This window comes from Paramormyrops kingsleyae, chromosome 8 (assembly GCF_048594095.1).
Source record: "Paramormyrops kingsleyae isolate MSU_618 chromosome 8, PKINGS_0.4, whole genome shotgun sequence".
Taxonomy (NCBI): Eukaryota; Metazoa; Chordata; class Actinopteri; order Osteoglossiformes; family Mormyridae; genus Paramormyrops; species Paramormyrops kingsleyae.
Genome location: NC_132804.1, coordinates 31,559,356 through 31,576,232, shown reverse-complemented (window position 1 = coordinate 31,576,232; position 16,877 = coordinate 31,559,356). Strand labels below are relative to the sequence as shown.

The 16,877-nt window shown below is 44.0% G+C and overlaps 1 long non-coding RNA gene across 1 annotated transcript in view; it reads right to left on the bottom strand.

Annotated features, from left to right (window-relative positions):
• Positions 1-10,928: 10,928 nt before the first annotated feature.
• The window catches only part of LOC111835895 (uncharacterized), a 33,046-nt gene continuing 27,097 nt past the window's right edge, over positions 10,929-16,877 (bottom strand). The window contains exons 4-7 of the long non-coding RNA XR_002836308.2: positions 12,665-12,759; positions 12,271-12,548; positions 11,282-11,582; positions 10,929-11,045 (exon numbers count right to left, since the gene is read on the bottom strand). This is a non-coding gene — a long non-coding RNA (uncharacterized lncRNA). The remainder of the gene's footprint in view (positions 11,046-11,281; positions 11,583-12,270; positions 12,549-12,664; positions 12,760-16,877) is intronic.

Here is a 16,877-nt window from a genome sequence, read left to right as displayed (position 1 = left end):
CGGCTCCATGTCGGTCGCCTCCGGACCCCCCTGCTTCGGCGGGGCGTCGGACGGCGCCTTCGCCGACTCTGGCTGCGCCGTTGCCTGCCGCGGCTTCCCCCTCCTACCTGCCTCCGCTGGTGTTCCCTCCTGCTCCCTCCGTGTCCCCTCCGTCTCTCCCTCGTCCCGTTCCCTCGGCCCCTGTCTGGTTCCCTCCTGCTCCCTCCTCCCTGTAGCCTGCGGTCCCTCCGGCCGCTGCCCATCGCCCACCTGGGCTCCCCTGGCTCCTCCTCCCTTTCCCTCTGTCCCGCCTGTTTTTGCTCCTTGTCTCTCTGTTCCTCCTGTGTTCACTCCTGGCCCCTTTGTGTCGCCGTTCGGTGTTCCTTCTGTGCCCTCTGTGTCTCCCTTCTCTGTCTGTCTGTCTGCGTTCCCGGTCCTTTGTCGGGTTTTGTCTTGGTTCCTGTCCTTGTTCCTGTTCTGTGTCTCTGTCTTGTTTCCTGTTTCTCGTTGATGTTGTTTTTTGGTTTTTGTCTTTCAGGTCCTGTTCCCCGGTCTCGTCTCGTCCGACGCCTCCTCTTGGGCGCGCCCGGTGTGCGCACCTTTGGGGGGGGTTCTGTCATGCCCCGCTCCGTCCGATCCTAATGTGTGCCACGCCCCCTCATTAACCTCATGTGGAATCCCAGTGTTTTTACAGCTGTTTCGGATTGTTGTCATTAGTTCAGTGTATTTAGTCCGCGTTTCCGTTCGTATCCCCAGTCCGGTCATTGATGTGACGTTGTAATGTTGCGTGCTTTGTGCTCTGTGTTTTGGATTAAACCCCGTATTCCCCGATTCCTGGCTTCCGTTCGCCTGCTTCCCCGCTCCGTGCTACACGCGCCGTGACAGATGCCTTCTTGTTAATGTGATAACTCTAAAAGTATCTGATGGCTCTTTTTCAAATGTGGCAGATACATTCTATTGATGACCTGGAAGTGATCAAGTTTTGGGAGAGATCACACCAAAACTTAAGTAGCATCACATAGTGATATAGAAGAGAACTTGATCCCATTAGTGTGATCATTTTTTAATTATTTGAAGGATTTTGCCCAAACTTTGCAGACTTATTGTATGGGTAAACAATTGGAAAAAAACAGATTTTGAAACAAATTGTCCTAAAAATTGAAGCAACACTGTTTAGTGGCATTAAAATGAAGGGTGAACGCAGATGACATTTGACTTTGTGAATCATATATGGAGGCTACTGTACATAGAAATTTTATAGATATATAAAAATTGTAGAGGTTGGGAGTTGTATAAGGAGTAAGAATAAGATGGGGGAGGGGTAAAGGGTCTGTCCAGGAAATAAATTGCGGTGTTTCTGACAGCATCTTTGTCACGCCCGGCTTGTACGATCCTCCTGTGTGCCACGCCCCCCTCATTAACCTCATGCGAAATCCCGATGTTATCAGCTGTTTCTTGTTGTTTCATTAAGTCTTGTGTATTTAAGTCTACATCAGAGTATGTATTCCCAGTTCCATCATTGACGTTGTGTGCCGTGTTTCGCCTTGTCTGCTAGTTTTACCTAATAAACCCCAAGTTCCTGAATCTCCGTTGCCTGATCCTGATTTCCTGTTCCCTGCTCGCCCGACGCGGTGTGACAGAATGACGGAACTCACAGAAAAGGTACCCCCCCCCAACCGAGGATCGCTACCTCGGTCTGGTCGAAGAGGTGTTCTACTGGCTTGCACAACCCGAAGTCCGTGAAAATCCCACAGCTTGGGCTCTGGCAAGCCAGAAACGGGACATCCTTGAGCAGATGTCCCTGGAAGAAGACGTGCACCTCGCAGTGAAGGTGCGTGACAATCTCCGGCTGCTTCTGTGGAGGATGACAGAGTTGAGGACCCAGCAGGTAGCCCGTGCTGTCAAGCTGCCCCCCGTTTCACCTTCTGAGCCCCCAGAAGCTCCCCAGATTCCACCACAAGTAGCCAGCCGGAAGAAAAAGAAGCTGAAAAAAATCGGAGACCTGAAGACAGACAATCTTCCTGGGGGCCATCTCCATTTCTGCTACTTCTTCCCCTGCCATAAATCGAGAGGAGTTTCTCCTGATTTTAAATCCGGTGGTATTTACACCAGACGCCGCTGCCGCGTCGTCATCCAAGCGGGCGCACGACGCCCACATCTCTACTTTTTCCCCCGCTGGGTGTCGGGGGGAGCCCCTCCCGAGTTTAAACCCCACGGGGTTTGCGCCAGAAACGGCTTCACAGCCGCCGCCTGCTGCTTTGCTGCCTGGAACAGCAGCACACCCCTTGGCTAAGACATGCCTGGCTCTTAAAGCAGCCAGGTCCATATTGGATGCAATCCCGCAGGTCCCAAAGGTCCTTAAAGGGGCCATGCCTGCTGCTGAGGCGCATACCCCGGCTCCAGCCCTTGTGGTTCCTGTGCTGGCAGTCCCTGCAGCGCCTCCTGTGGTTCCTGTGTCAGTGGTTCCCGCAGTGCCCCTTGTGGTTCCTGTGTCGGCAGTTCCTGTAGCTCCCCCTGTGGTTCCTGTGCCGGCGGTTCCTGCAGTGCCCCCTGTGGTTCCTGTGCCAGCGGTTCCTGTGGCGCCGCCCAGCGAAGTTCCTGTGCCACCCGTTCCGGCTGCGACCCCGGAGGTTCCACCGGATGATGCTCCGCCCCCCGCTATTCCTGTGATTCATGACCCAGTTCCTGTGACTCATGACCCTGTTCTTGTGACTCAGGCCCCTGTATCTGTGACTCCTGCTCTGCCCCCTGAGGCTCCAGTTCCCGATCCCCTGGACTCTGCTCCCATGACCCTGGCTCCAGTCCCCGAGGAGGTCCCCGACTGTCAGACCATCGCTCCACCTCCCTTATTTGAGATGGAGGAGGAGCTCGAATGAGACCCCTTGGGGATTGTTCTGACTTCCCTGATGAACCCCTCTTGGGGGTCACCCCGACCATCACCCAAGCATGGTCGATCCCGACCGAGTCCCCGCCTCTCGGTCTCCTGGAGCGGACAGGGACACCTGCACCGGGGATGTGTCCCACCCGCCCTGCCCCCTGGCTCACCCTCGGTTCCTGTGGCTGTGGCTAGGCGGTTGCCTACGGTTCCCCGGGCTCCTGCTCAGCGGTTGCCTACAGGTCCCCCTCCGATGCCTCGTCAGCCTCCTTCGGTCCTGGCTCCGACGCCTTGTCGGTCCTCCTGCTTCGCCTCGTCAGTTGCCTGCAGGTCTCCCCACTCCGGCTCATCGGTCAACAGCGCCTTCACCGGCTGTGGCTGCACTGTCGCCTTCCTCCTCCCCTTCACCAGTGTCCCCTTCACCTTCCTTCTTGCCTCCCCTGGTGCCCCCTTCGCCTTCCTCCTCGCCTCCTCCGCCTGTCCCTTCGTCTGCCTCCTCGCCCCCTACAAGGCCCCCTCCTGCTCCTGCCTCGCATTCGCCGAGGGTCCCTCCGGCTCCGGCCTCCCGGTCGCCTGTGGCCTCTACGGCTGGCCCCTTTCCCCATTTCCCCCCGTCCTCTACATTCCTGCCTCCTGGTTTTGTTCCCCCTGTGTCTGCTCCTCGTCCTTCTGTTGCACCTTTCGTCACTCCTGGCCCCTTCCTTCCTCCTGTTGGTGTTCCCCCTGTGTCTCCTTTCTTGGTGCCCCTGTGCCTGTTTGCTTTCTCCATCATTTGTCAGTTGTTGTCTTGGTTACTGCCTTTATGTCTGTTCTGTGTGTCTGTCTTGTTCCCAGTGCCCCATTGATGTTTTGCTTTTGTTTTCCAGGACCCGTGTCCCCGGTCTCGTCACTTCACTCCCCTTAGTCACACCCAGTGTGCGCACCTTTGGGCGGGGTTCTGTCTCATGTGAAATCCCGATGTTATCAACTGTTTCTTGCTGTTTCATTAAGTCCTATGTATTTAAGTCCACATCAGAGTATGTATCCCCAGTTCCGTCATTGACGTCATGTGCTGTGTTTTGCCTTGTCTGCTCATTTTACCTAATAAACCCCGTGTTCCTGAATCTCCGTTGCCTGATCCTGATTCCCCGTTCCCTGGCTGCTCGACGCGGTGTGACATCTTTTCTAGTTAATATTATTCTAGTCAGATTCAAACCAATAGCCTGTAACACACAAGTTAAAAACAATAGCATCTAACGCAGGGGAAATGTACTCATTCCTTATATAATAATTACCTTGTTTAAACACTTTGACTGGAATGTATATATTTTTGTTAGGCTTTTAAACTACACGTACTGCTAAGAGATTACAAAATTGCTTCAGAACACAAATTTATTTTGATATTTATTTTCCACATGACTGCTGGGGAAATGTCATGTGTCAATTAAACAAAAGCAGTCTCAAGCGCAGAATGAAAACCTGTTAAAATGCCTTCCGTGAAAAATATGCACAACATATGGTCCTTTCAAATGCTGAACAAGTATGCTGGACAAGCATATAAAGGAATAAGTGCTCTGCTTTGTGAAGGTTTGCTGAAACATCGTTTGAAATGCATCTCTCTGCAAACAGGCAAATGTCAAGAATCGACTTGTCATTCAACTCTCTAAATTTGAATTGAAGCTATGTTCCTTGACAGAACATTGACTGTTACCTTGTGTCGTTCTCATAAGCGAAAACTTTTTCACCTGAGTGAATGTCTTCAAGATGTTCTTACAAACTACGGCATTCATAGTTTTATGATTAAACTTGCAGCAGAAGTGGTGGCCTATTCTACTTATATTGTAGTTATAAATAACAAAAACAGGAAACATTTCTTGGATTCCCCAAATGAGAAATTAAACCTTTTCTTTCAATAAAAAAATTGTCACAGTATAACAAAATTACAGCTCTAGAGCATGAACATGCTGCTCTTCAGGGTCAGAGGCAGCTGGCAAGATCACACTCCCTGATTCTCATCTCTCTGACTGGCTGACAGGGGCCAACTATGCTGTCACTGGGCCTAGAGCAGAGCAGCTCCAGCCTCCCACTCAGACCTCAGCCCTGCAGACCTTTAGATAGGAATCGCCTAACCGTCAATCAGAGCAGAGGACCAAATGAGGCCCTCTTCTACACAATGCAGTCTCTGCCTCTGTCTCGCTCTCCTAGCTCAAGTAAATTCTTCATGTGCACTTCCGGAGTGCAGATGAAACCATAAAACTGTCATTCCAAAGATGCTTAAGCATTTATGATATGTTATTTTTCTAGTGTCAGGTGTCAATGAATTTGACATGGGCATTCTGCAGGATATCTTGGCGATTTCATTTATGAAACAAAGGTCTAAATAAAAATGGACTAGAATTCAGACATTTCAATTTATGGCACAAACGCAAAGCAAACAATGGCCTAGGAATATATCTGGTAAAGAGTAGCACTGGCTGTGGTATGGAATGTTATAGCCAGTGCTGATTAGGATTCTCTGACCCGTTCTGCTGACTGTGGCTTGGCAGAATAGGATCTCCCACCAGAAGTGTTAAATTCTGGAATGTCCACATGTGTCAATGGGTAACTAGAAATGATTGGAAGCTTTTGAAGAACAGACATACAGATTCCTTGACCTGCTGCAGTTTGCATACCAGGAGAAGGTGGGTGTAGTGGACGCCATCCTATACCTGCCACACCGGGTATACTCTCACGTAGACAAGGGGAGCGGTGCTGTGAGGATCATGGTCTTTGATTTTTCAAGCACCTTCAACACCATCCAGCCCCTGCTACTGAGAGACAAGCTAGCAGGGATGAGGGTGGACTCACACCTGGTGTCCTGGATCACAGACTACCTTACCTGGAGACCACAGTTTATCAGGCTTAGAGACTGCTCCTCTGAGACTGTAGTCAGCAGCACGGGCGCACCCCAGAGGACTGTGCTTTCCCCTGTGCAGTTCACTCTATACATGTCTGACTTCACATACAGCTTGGAGTCATGCCACGTAAAACTTTTCAGATGACACAGCATTTGTGGGGTGTATTAGCGATGATCAGAAGGGGGAGTACAGGAGCCTGGTAGAGGAAAATGGTACAGGTTAAACTATATGCAGCTGATCATGTCCAAGACAAAAGAGATGGGGGTGGATTTCAGGAGGTCCAGGCCTCCTCTGTCACCAGTCTCTATTGAGGGGATTGACAGGAAGTAGTCAGGACCTAGAAGTACCTGGGGATTCAGCTGGATGACAAACTGGACTGGTCAGCAAACACAGAGGCAGTCTACAAGAAGGGCCAAGGGCGGCTCTATTTCGTGAGGAGGCTGGGGTCCTTCAACATCAACAGGAAACTGCTGTTCATGTTCTACCAGATGGTCATTGCCAGCATCCTCTTCTATACTGTGGTCTGCTGGAGACACAGTATCAGGAAGAGTGATGCCAAGTGACTGGACAGACTGGTGAGGATTCCATCACATCAGTGGAAGAGAGAAGGACCTTTAACGAACTTCTAACCATCATGGACGACAACAGTCACCCCCTGCACAGCATAGTCTCCAGGCAGAAGAGTCTGTTCAGTGGCAGATGAGGTGACTGCCCTGCTCGACAGACAGGCTGAGGAAGTCTTTTGTCCCCCAAGCCATTCGGCTCTGCAGTGCGTCACAGAGATGGAAGAGCGAAGTGGAATTTTTGGGACGAGGCTGCCTCTGTAATCTGTGAAAGTGTATTTGCATATCATGTATAGCAATCTTACTTCTATATTTAAAATGTATTTTTAATATATATTTATTTTTTTAATATATATTTTTCATAGAGTATGTGTAGTTCATTTTGTATGTATTTATACATATATAATTATATCTCATTTATTTCATACTTCACATATATATCATATACCTACTTTTAATATTATGTATATTATATTTTATGTTATACTATTATATATATTATATAATATTATGGCAATATTACGCAGGTGAAAGTAGGCAGTATGGCTAATGTTAGAAGCATGTACATCAAACAAAAGATGATACCCACCCAACAGGGTGTCTGTTTTAATCACTGTTTATTCATTCATATGCTAGATCTTATCCCTTAACCTTGGACTGTAACCCATTTCATGAGAAAAATCTAAATTGAAACGTTCCAAAAGATTTTGACCTAGCTTACCCTCACTTGGACATCACTTTTGAAATGTTTTCAATAAATCTGCAGATTATTAATTTGGTTTGTTGTCCAGAGTGTTTCTGTAACTTTACCCATATTATTGTGTAAAGTTGTATCAAATTTATCATTATTTAATTATGAGCATACAACTTTTTATATGCGCTGAGAGTCCTTTTCATTACTGTAGCATGTGTTGTAGTAATTTGCATTGTGTACGGCATATGTGATAAGCCTGCTGCACCTGTTACAATATTATTTTTCTATGAAAATATTAAAATGATTTACACCCTCGGATGGTTTAATTCCCCTAATCAGGTGTTTTTTTTCCTAATGGTGACGTGAGCTGCCAATTAAAAAGGTATTTGCTCTTTAAGCATCTAAAGCCAAAAGATTTAACAAAGGCAAATGAGGAATGAATTCAGAATGAAGTCTGCAACACATGTTCTTAGGGAGCAAACACAATAATTTTGAACACATGTATATTTGTAACGCAAATAAATAACAAAGAATAATATGACGGTGCACATTCCTCCTTTGAAAATATACAAGCTCTGTGGTATGATTTTTTTTCATTTGTAAAATTTTAATAATTCAATATTTTCCACTCTAACATAAATAATGTAGGGAATCTAGTGACCTTCACTGTCTAATCCCTGTTATATTAACACATCTGACAGTAAACCGAGAAATATACCTACAGCATCACTTATTAATGAAGATTAAATGGGGATCATATCACATCTATCACGACTGTCCTTTAATGTGACATTTATATTTCATACAGGTATTCATAGAAATGAACACTAATTCAATATTAATAAATTCAGTAATTTGCCGCTTGTAATTCTTTTGCTTTAATTACCACTCTTACAATTTTTCACGGCAGGTTACTGAGCCTGTTTTCAATTTGATATCACAGTCTGAATCAGCTGGAGACTGGAATGGAATGAAGTGGCCGTTTGTGTTGCCCTAAAAATTGATCCCAAGCACTGGGATGACAAGTGGTCAAGGTAATAAAACTCCACTGACCCTGTTTAAGCTGAAGACTCTGTTTAGCTTGACTAGCTTTAGCTTGATAGTTAACTAGATAGCTGGGGACCACAGCGTAGAGAGATTATCTGCTTAAGTCATGCCGTTTTAATCACATGACAATACTATTTGTAGCAACCCAGGTACCAGCTAATATGTCACAGTGTTTTGTGCCTCAGTGTTTTTATCAATTTGAAACAAAAAAAAACGAAATAACTGTCCTTGTACCACTTTCCATGCCACATGAACGAGGAGATGAAGTGGCCGTGTAAACGAAGCAGCCATACAATGTTTAGTATTAGGGGTGTATCAGAACACAAAATTCATGGTTCAGTACAAACCTCTGTTTTGGGTTCACGCAAACCGCAAACACAATTAGGAAAAGTCAATGCATCCACTGACATATTGTAAAAAATCTATACAGAATAACAAATCTAAAGTATAACATCATAACAATCATAATGAACTAAATCCCATGTTCTCTACTGCCGAGCTGAATCTTCTTAAATGCCACAAAGAGACTAACTTTTTCTGCCTTGTTCCGGGTGTCCAGACAATCAGATGATGTCTCAAATGAGTTATCGTGTTAGATGTGTTTTCAGCAACATACTGCAGTTTGATATAACACAGCTGATGGACGTTCTTGGTTTTATCAGCCAAATCTCTCTCCAGTGTTGGTGTAATTTATTGGGAAATCAAAATATTGCCAAGCTGCCAGTTAAGACTGGGTGTAAAAAGGATTAGATGGAACAAATTCACAGCCACAATCAACATGATCTTTTCCATGTTGAACATGTACAGTACTTGTGAGTTTAGGTTCTACCTGTGCTAAGAAATGTGTTCAGTCATTTCATTATGAGTACCATTCCGATCTAAAAATTATGCACCTAGCAAGTACCTATGTACTGATAATTCCTCCTAGGAAAACAGCAACACTCATCACTCCATATGACTTAGGAATTTGTCCCCCTTTTCACCCTTTATGATTCCTTGCTGAATAAAGAAGTTACCGGTTTCACTATTGTGGTTTGTTTGGCTCCGGAAGCAGTTTTACGTCATGCATTACATCAGACTCAACAAGGGAATTATCAAAGACATAACTATTACAATGCTCCTCATGGGCCAATACAGAAATGCTATGGCAGGACATGGTGAAGGATAACAAATCACATAGCGGCTCCAAGAAATCTGGGTTTTATTTAACAGGAACAAACAAAAGGAGAGAAACTGAAAACCAAACTGATAAAACAGAACTAATGGCAGAGAGCAACACAGGAAAACTACAAACTAACAGGGAATTACTATAAAAAATACAACTAACAAATGCATAGCAATGTTAGTTGTAAAGTAAAAACAGCCACACAGGGAAACTGACACCATGAACCAACGAGGAACTGAACAAAAGCAGGCATTTAAATACACAACTAACAAGAAATGAAGCAGGACAGGTGGGAATCCATAATTCAATTAATCAATCACAAGGAACAAGGAACAGGTGGGGCATATTACAATGAACAAGCACTGGAGACTAGGAAACATTAACAAACACCACAGAATATGATTAACCATGGCATAGGAAGGGTAGACCTTAAACAGAGACACAAAGCAAATTATAGAAAAACAATACCAAACGTGAGGGAAAAAAATGGACCAATAAAGTAAACCAAAGATGAGGCCTCAGGCCAGCCATTAACCTATGACTGAAGGGACACCTGCCACTAAGCTGCACACTCAGACCACAGACCTACACAGCAGCCCAGGGAGGAGGGGAAAACACACAAAGGCACAGCAAACAGGATGGCCAGTGGGACCTGCTGGCCAAATGGTGAAAAGGCACACAGGACAGGGCCAGATGGGCACCAACCCTGAGGCACAAATACCTAGATCCTGTCTTATTGTGATTCTCTCTATTAAACTCTCTTTACATCCACTGGACGTCTCCTGATCGACCAAAGTACAGGAACAGGAATCATGATCTTCTATTAGATGTATAGAAAGACAGCACTATTACTCATTCTACCAAGGTATGTGTAACCTGGTGCATTTTCTGTAGAGCATCTGTGCACAAGCCAGTAAAAAAGAAAAAAAAAAACACTTTTCTCACCCTTCACTGGAGTGACATTCATATAATGACATCCACTGCTTTTGCAAGGTCACTGGAAGTGTGGGTTTGGATACCATAGAGATAACAAGTAGCTGGAACATGCAAATGAAGAGGCTGAATTAGCAGATAAAAGTTGCAGCTTCCATTGATTAATGCCAACCACAGAAAATACACTTAGGAATCCCGGGAGACTGAAACAGTCTGCTAGAGGCAAGTGCAAAGAGTCGACAAAGTGATGGTACCCTGTCAATTAGCATGCAAAGCCAGGCTTGCCTCTTCCAGTATTAACTGAGCCTAATTAGATTTTCTGTCCAAGAAAAGAAACCTTTTGGAATAATTAATTCCAATTAATTGGGGACTTCATTAAGTGCTGATGCAACCAGAGGGGTGGCAAAAATCTGAAATAATTAAACAGAGTGTTAATCTCATAGCTGTGCTGGGCTTGTACTGAGCCTGCTCTAGTCACCGCTGCTATAAGAAGATATGCATGATAAACACAGGCCACTGGCCTCTGAGGAAGTGCCCTTTGAGTAGGGCTGTAAGCAGGGCAGAAAAGTAGTATTGATTTGTATAATGTGTGTCTATAATGTATATAACTGTCTAAAACAGGTGAATATGATCCACACTGTTGACAGAATCACAAACTCATCATGATTTTCAACAGAAAAGCTCTGTAGTTTTCAAAGCTTTAATATTTTGGATCACACTGTGAAATCAGGCTATGAGTATTGCTGTTCAAGCTGAAATTACAGATGATCTGACGGTAACACTGTGGTTACCTGCTTACCTGCATGGTCTGGATCTCATGATCTGCTGATCCCAATAGAATCTGCCATGTCCACATGGAGGAGCTTCAGAGGTGCTCATTTGTAAAGTACTTGAAAGGAGCTGGATAGCCATACTGGGTAATAAACAAGCCCAGCACATCCATCACAACGAAGGCCGAAAACAAAACCTTTAAACCAATATACCAAAATAAGGCAATGATAAAAGATGAATTTACATTAAAACAAAGCAGAATAGAATAGAATAGAATAGAATAGCAATGGAGCTCAGCTCTCATTAAGCACTGGTTTCAGAATGCAGAAAAACGACAAAATGTATTAACAGTACAAAGTTTGGAGTTTCACAGCTGACCTTCTTATTTCTTGTGCTCTTCTGACTCACACGGAAGTTGTTGGGGAGCCTCCAGTTCTCCTCTTCCCAGCCACATCTTGCCTTCTCATCTTCCAGTAGCTCCCAACTAACTATCTGCCATCTTGGAGTTGTTTTCTCCTCCCTTCCACTGTGACAGACTTTTCTGTGATTAGATGCCACAGAGGTGAAAACTCAGCCTGGTCCTGTCACCATGTGTCTTTCACATCCATGGACACCATGATTCACTCTGGATTAGACTTGTTTGTGATCCCAGCATGCAGTGTCTCCTTCTGCGGTTCAACTTCAGAAAGTTAACAGTTACTAAACCAAGTATTTTCAAAATATGTCCAGCCAAACTTTAAAACACAACAGACTAGTATCTACATATCATTGTTTCACTGGCCAGATCAATGAGAGGAAGGCAAAGAAACACAAGTTGACTTATTCTGATGTTCTTCATATATTCCATTAAAATTGTTCTAATTACTTAATTTTTTTCTTGCATACAATGCAGGTAGCAGTGAACTCCAATACCCATGAAGAACACCTGTAAACATGTGTTCCCACTTCAGTCTTGCCAGACCCAGCTGAAAAGAGTCATTACAGTATGTATATATAAAGAAGATACAAGCAATTGGATTACACAGAACAATGCTGCATTTTTTCATATTTTCTGGGTAAAATTATAGCAATTACAACAGTACAGAATACTATAATTAAGTAGGAAAAAAACAGAAGGTAAAATAAGTGCATTCACAGTAGAGGACTATGTCAATGATGACTGTGGAAGAGGTTTGATAGATATAGACATATTCCCATTTTTCCTGGCAAAACAGAGACCCTTAAATGTCAGGTGCAGGTGTCAGGCTGGCTGAGTGCAGCACGGAGGACACTAGCATCACATAATCTGACTAAAAATAGCATGTGAGTCTGTCTCAAAAGGACCTCCCAATAGACAGGGAGGGAAAATTAATATAAAGATATCTCACAGTGACAATTGGTGATGGCAGCAGGTTCCAGCTGCTCCCTCAGCGTCGTCAGAGAGTCCTGCTCCTTCCCAGCATAGAGACTCAGGCTCCATTTCACACATCTGTGGGTGTCCTATCTGCTACTCCCTCATGGGTCACCGGCTCTGCCACACCCTGTTATTTTTACATCCACCATTGCACATTCACCCCTTCCTCCACCATGAGTCCCAAGCTTGCCTGGACAAAGGCAGCAGCCCCAGAGAGGGGAATCAAAGGCTCGAAATACTCTTGACTGGGGGCTGCAAGGTTAGAGAGAATGGGGTGGGGTGAACAGATGGTCTAAGAACATTCAAATGATACATCGGGGTGCTGAGAAAGAATGGGCTTGTGCCTGGAGGGATGATGCTGCCCTCACCTTATCCCAAGGTGGAGGGACAGAATTGAGCAGTAAATGCAGTGAAGCTGCCTGCTCTCATGTCATTCTCCAGTGCCGCTTGATTGATGTGAAACCTGGGAACACATGAAGCAGTTAGAGCATGCTTTTGGTTTTTTGGTAGCATTCCCTGAGACGGGTCAATTGCCAAGCAACCAGTGTGTAAGGCTTTCCAATAATTGGTAATGACTGCAAAGTTAATAAACAGTCTGTAGTTATGTTAAAATATTAAATTCTTCTTTCAGACGTTATAAAATGATGCCACGTCAATATGACCAGATTTAGATGATACACTTAACATCCATCTTGTACTGTACATGGTCATGGTAAGATCTGAGAGACAGCAACACACTCTGAATGAGATGCCAGGCAGTTATAAAACATGTACTCATGCAAATACATGCACAGACGTGAGGAAACATGGGGAGAACGTGCAAACTCCAAACACAGAATTTTAAGAAAAATAAGGTACATAAATTTTGGTCTGAACTCTTTACCCTTGAGTCTAAAGTGGCAGGATGGAATGACAAAAGTCAGCAAATTGTGTATTTGGATTTTCTGTATATGCCACAGGTCATAATGACTGGCCATGGCCACAGCCATCCTAAGCTCCCGTCACGATCCTCCAAGAAGCTCACAGGCTCACATGCCATGACCTGCAGTGTAATCATATCATCACAGGGCCCTTGTGCAAGGAGAACAACCCATACTGCTGAAAGGCCGCTGGCTGCTGCTGCTCTCCGTACTTTTCTTTGGAGAAAAGCAGCTGCTAAATGAGGTCTTACAAAACAGGGTATGAAGAGATTTTGATATCAAATTAAATTCTCAAGTTTATAAAAATGACACCAAATCTTTTTAAAAGACAGATCTTTCAAAATTACATATTGAAAGTTAATTATATTTACGTGGGTCCTGTAGAATAAAAACAGACAAGCTCTTTATTAAAAGCAACGAGTTTGCCTTTATTACTAGCACATTGCCAGTGACAACTAACAGCAGCACAGACAAGGAAGCCAAAGATTGACATGACACTCTTACGTGGGGTAGACGCTAACACAAAAACATGAACTACGTGGTAAAACACTACACTAGTACAACATTTTTTTAATGTAAGTGGTACAGTCACATAAATTAAATAACACAATTACATGTACGAGCCGCATTGTGCAAGGCATTCCGGAAGCTGGCATAATCAGTCTAACCAGCCCCGCTGCATCACAATATTTATATTTTTTATATATCCATGTTAAATCTGCATTTCCTGGTGAGTTTAATTAGCAGCTGATTTACATCTGAAGTGATTTAATATCTAAATTATAAAGCAATTAAGGGATATACAGAGCAACTTAGCATACTTTTCAAGAACTACAGATCCCAGCAAACACAACAAATACAGGCAAGCAGTCTTCATAACAACATCCAGAATCATTAGTTTTAGGGCTCTTTAGAGTGCAAGTTAAGAGCCTCTTTCTGGATGGCTTGAATGGAATTATTAGAAGCCAATCAATGCAGAAAAATCCATCTTTGTAAATTATGTTAGATGCACTGCACTGGGTTTTGAGTGGATTGACAATGATCAAGTTGTATAAAATAATTTTTAGTCTATTAGTCTAAAGCCCATGATGAAGTCATTGGCAAACAAAGGGGCACATTGTCATCTTCAATGGTCAGAGGCTGTGAAGGAAGACAATCAAGTGATCAGGCTACGGTCAGCTGCCACTGTAACTGTCACACCAGTCCCTGACTTACTAATAAGGTAATTTTGCCTGCTTTGGGCTGGTAGCAATTAAAGCCCAACCTGATTTAAGTAGAGCAGTGAGCAATTCTCACTGCTCAGTCATAATCATGAAGCACAGGGCTCAATTGGTCCTCAGTCAGAGGTTTGGTTTATGGGGCTAAATGGAGTATGTGTGTTTCCTCTGTGCCCGTTAGCTGCCAACAGGGATTAGCCTGGTGCTCTGAGTGGCTTTGGGGGTCATGGTTCTTATTGACCGGCATCTTGCTTTGGGTTTCTGATTAACCACTTTCTGGACTTGGGGTTCATGGTCCCATATATCGAGTGTTGTACAGCTGGTGTGCTGTGCTGCTACTGCCGCATCTGTTTCTATATGTGTCTGGGTTTAAGTTCTTGCCCCATTTTTGGTGTGTGCTCTTTAGCCCTCTGCACTTGTCTGTCTTCTGCTTCGCCTCAACCTGGAGCCATCTATCCAGTCAGTGGCCCAAGTGCCCCAGGCTCTTTATCTCCAGGTCTTCTCTTTTTTTTTCTGCAGGCATTGTCTATGAAGGCTAAGTTTTTACCAGTTGGTCATCATAGAAGAAAATCATATCCTCGACCTACACAATAAGAATTGTTGAAAGTGTAAGATGATGAATAAATTACACCATTCTTGTAGAGGAAGGAAGCATTTGACAGCCCCACTGCACCATCATAATGCCTTTCAATTTACACTTGTTCAAAGTAATGGACAACCATAGAAAAAAAACAAATTAAATCCCAATTTTCACCCCACAGCTCCCTGCATGACTCGAGGGATGGCCCTAATCCTGTTCAGTCAGGCCTGGGATGTCTGAGACGGAAGCTCTGGGTCGATGAATATGTGATAGTCCTGTCTCCTGACAATTAAGTCATTAAAGGTTTGTAAGTGCTCAGGCAACAACAATGACATGATCTGTTCAATGAGTGTTTCTCAGTGTTGGCACTGTCAGTAAGGGGAATTCTGATTATAGCCAGCACAGCGTCAATTCCCATTCTAATGGATCCTTCTCTTTTCAGCTGCAGTCCCAGAAGAGCTTCATCCCATAAAACACATATCCTGAACCAAATACTTATTCGTCATTTTGCATATAATTCTTTAACTGGTGCTTTTGTCTAAAACAATATACTAGTGAAGCAGTGCATCACAAGTATACAGCTGTCATGGAACCAGCTTAGGTACGGATAGGCAAGGCTTTCAGTTAGTGACCAGTGACAAATGCAAGACAGATCCATGCAACATGCTGTTGGATCCTAACACCAGGAATACAACACCAAGCCAAGAAAAACTTGTAGGAACTGAGTGCAATATGCAAAACCAAGCATCCAGTATCAGTAGCTGGTTATGACACACAAACACAGAGGCTAGGATTGGCAATGCTACAGTAATCAAAAGCATGCAAAATGGGACACAGAAGAGTTTATTGGGTATAGGGATTCCCCCATTGGGATGTCAGGGCCAGGGTTAAATAGGTTATTGGGTATGGGAATTCCCTTTTTGGGGTGATCTGAGCACTGCTGATTTCCTAGCATTCCTTAACCTGTGAGGCAAGTGTGAAGCCTAAGTGGCCAATCAGAATCAGTAATTATTAAGATAGCTATCTGGGAGAGCTGAAAACAAGGCCTGGATTTGGAATAAAGGTCCAGATTTGAAGAGCTCTAATTTATTGGGTATGGGGATTTCCTATTTGGGGGTCAGGAGCAAGGCTGGAATAGTTCATTAGGCATGATGCTTCCTACTTTGGAAGGTCATGGACAGGGTTTGAATAGTTCATTGGGCAAGGGGATTCCCTTTTTAGGAGGTCAGGACCAGGGCTGGAATAATTTATTGGGCAAGGGGATTCCCTCTTTGGGAGGTCAGGACCAGGGCTGGAATAATTTATTGGGCAAGGGGATTCCCTCTTTGGGAGGTAAGTACCAGGGCTGGAATAGTTTATTAGAATTGGGTATAGCAGGTAAAGAAAAGATGCTACTTGGGTTGTACAATTTGATTATTACAGGTATGGTGACAGTGAAAATGGTTTGACATTCATCAGGCCAGTACAGGAAGTAACCAGCAGACAGAATGAGCTTATACACCTGAGACTCCCTTCCTGTGTTGGCCAGATCATGTTGTTTCACAGTAGGGATCTGCTCTTTCTGAAATAAACCGCGATATTCAGTAATGATGGTAAACAGTGAAAGAGGATTACAGGTTTCTGGATGGGTTACTAGTGGCCAAAATTGTGGAAACACTTCCAATTATTAGAGATTGCATAACTTTTTGGTAACACTTTACATTAAGTGCACCTTCATAATGCATTCATTACGCATTCATAGAAAATTCAGTGCACCTTCATAATGCATTCATAATGCATATTATGTATGCATGTATATTACAGCTGTTAAGAGATGTTAGCATGTTAAGATATACATACATGATATTTATGAATGTTTTATGAA